General features: G+C 39.1%; 1 pseudogene; it reads left to right on the top strand.

Annotated features, from left to right (window-relative positions):
- The first annotated feature begins 2,082 nt into the window (after window positions 1-2,082).
- Window positions 2,083-3,112, top strand: part of LOC110315629 — a 5,569-nt pseudogene continuing 4,539 nt past the window's right edge.

Raw genomic sequence — 3,112 nt, 5'->3', positions numbered from 1 at the left:
GGTCTGAATGAGTTGAAGGGGATAGCAACCCCATAGGAAGAACAACAATGTCAACCAACCAGACACCTCAGAGCTCCCAGGGACTAAGCCATCAATCAAGGAGTAGACATGGTTCCACCTGCATATGTAGCAGAGGATGACCTTGTCAGGCATCAGTGGGAGGAGAGGTGCTTGGTCCTATAAAGGCTCAATAGATGCCCCAGTGTAGGGGTACAGTGGGTGAGGAGGTGGGAGTGAGTGTGTGAGTGAAAAAACACCCTTAGAGATGAAGGGGGAAGGAGGTTGGGATAGGGGTGTTCTGGGAGCTGGGAAACTGGGAAAGGAGATACCATTTGAAATGTAAATAAAGAAAACATCCAACAATAAGAATGAAAAAAAGAAGTTAATGATTTCCCTGTTGTTACTCTGGAAACAGCAGCTGCAGGTGGTTCAGTTTTCTGTGCTGTGTGTCTCCTGCACTGGAAACACCAGGATTGGAACTGGGGTGCAGGGCGGTGAGGTGATACAGCTTTCTGGGCTGTGGTGTCTTCTGCTCACTTGTTTCTTCACTGTACTTCCCCACCCTCATCTCCCCTAATCACTGACTTTTCCATTCCTTGATAATAACATGTTGCCCTGTTGTAGAGCTCCAACAGTCTGAATTTCCCTTCTTCTNTCTCTCTGTCAGCCTCTAATCCTCAGCCTGGCTGTGTTCCTCCAGGGTTGGATGCTCCTGTGAAGCTCATTGTTCCTCATCTGCTTAGATGGCTTCCTTTACCTTGTTGTAACTGCTTGGGTAATTTTCTGTGCCTATTCTTTTATTATCATGTTATACTGCCTGAGAAGCCAAAGAACTACATCCTANATGAAAATTCAATTAAAGTGACATGGAATGGAATTCTATTGTTTCAAATGGATATTTGTTATTGATAAAAATTTTAAAGTTATTAGATTTACTTTATATGCAAGAGCCTTCACACATAAATATTTATTGTTTTGCCTTCATGAATCAATGTGTACCATATGCATGATTGGGCCATGTGGAGGCCAGAAAAAGATATCAGCTCCTCTGAAACTGCAGTTAGGGATAGTTGTGAACATCCATATGGGTGCTGGGAATTAAACACAGAACCTCTGCAAAAGCAGCAAGCGTTCATAAATGTTGAGGCGTCTCTCCAGTGTCTTGTTGTTAGATATTTAATAAAAACATTTGCTGAACGGCAACAAAGTTAAATATCTATAGAAGATTTTAAGGCATAAATTCATATTGGAGTACTTGTCTTTAGTAAGTTAAAATGTGCTTTATCATTGAAAAGAGAAAGAAGAAAATAGAAGCGTTCATTGCCAAATATAGAGGGAATTACAAAAATGTGGCATTGAACTACAATATTGATTTTAATGACTAGAGAATTGAAAGCATAATGCATCATGTTTCTGTTTGTATGTGAGAACCANTAAATATTCCTTAATATTGAAACTAAAATCTCAGATATAGTTATGCAATTGTAACTTTATAAGAATAATTCTTGTAATGCTTTAGTATACTCTTGCTTTAAGTGCCTCAGTGCATTTTACTAGTTTTAAAATTACAATTAATGTTCAGAATAACATAGGTCAACGTAAGGAGAAGAACCATATGCCCCCCATAGACTACCAGTGAGTGGAGAAAACATGTTCAAAGGCACTGTTGTGTTTATGCTGGTGAAGAATATTCTGACTACAAGAATATTTTTATAACTAAAAGATAACTGGCTGTTTGTGAAAAACATAGCATATGAAATATTATATATATATAATATATGTGTGTGTGTGTGTTTGTGTGTGTGTGTATTAAAAAAAAACCCAATTTTTTTTACCAAGATTAAGAATAATACTAAATTGTGACTATGATTCACTTGAACAGTGTAAAATTTTAACATCATTTGTGAATTATTGATGTGTACAGAAAACTGAGATATCTGTTGCTCCTTCAACAAAAAGCTGTAATCTCTCAATTAACCAAAGCTCCTACCCTGAAAATCCCCACCCCAACTGCAATAGCCAGTGCCTCATAAAAGCTTATCTTTTCCAAATTTAAAGTCTGTGGTTTCTGATAGATGAAAGGCGATTAAAGCAAGGAAGGACATTTTGCCCAATGATACTCTAGGCTTTCATATCTTTGATTCCTGCTATACCATCTCCAAAGCAATAGAGTCATCTTTGGTGTTTTTGAGGGGGCAGGATGAATTCAAATCCAATGTTAGAAATAGCCCTGGATCAACTCTGGCAGCACTGGTTGAGGCAAGGGGATTGGCCTTGTCAGTTGCTGCTTCACAAATTCCAGGCTTGTATTATATGCCTCAGGTATGTCAGAATGTTGTGCTGAGTACTGACATGTAAAGAAATAGAAATGGTGCAGGAGAGATGGCTAAGAGATTAAGAATACTTGTTTATGCAGAGGACTTAGTTTCAATCCCCAGAATTGATAGGNTAGTTCACAACTGTCTGAAACTCCAGTTATGGGGATCTGAAAGCCCCCCTCCCATTTTTAGCTTTCATAGACTTCCTTATTCATGCAGTGCCATGAACTTATGCAAACACACACACACATATAAAAGTGGTGGCACACACATTTAATCCCAGCACTCAGGAAGCAGAGGCACACAGATCTCTGACTTAGAGACAAGACTGCTCTAAAGAGGTAGTTCCCAGACATCTAGGCTTATAAAAAGAAATCCTCCCTCAAAAAATAAACAAAAATTGTTGAAAAAGGACAGGCATCAGAAGTTGAGATGAGCTATAAGATGGGTGGGGTGGTATGCTTCATGTCACTGCATAAGCAAGCCTAGGATGGATGGGATGATGTTCTTAGTGACACTGTATAACCAAGATCCAGCCTTGAGATCTGGGGCTTACATAGNGGTTATTTCACATTCCTTGATCCAGAGCATGAGGCTTGCACCAACTGAGTTGTGATGCAGTAATTATATACTTCTCATTAGCCCCCACGCTCCACAACACTAGCGTAACCCTTGGTGGTTGATCAATAGCTGAAACAAGGCATATATTTTGGTTTTTGTCTCTGTTGATGCTTAATAATCATTTCCCAAGTCATCATACTCACAGTCTAAAATGGGTCTGGGAGTTTCACAAA

Source organism: Mus pahari, unplaced genomic scaffold (assembly GCF_900095145.1).
Source record: "Mus pahari unplaced genomic scaffold, PAHARI_EIJ_v1.1 scaffold_12700_1, whole genome shotgun sequence".
NCBI classification, from domain to species: domain Eukaryota; kingdom Metazoa; phylum Chordata; class Mammalia; order Rodentia; family Muridae; genus Mus; species Mus pahari.
Note: the sequence above shows the minus strand (reverse complement) of the source record. Positions and strands in the feature narration are given on the sequence as shown.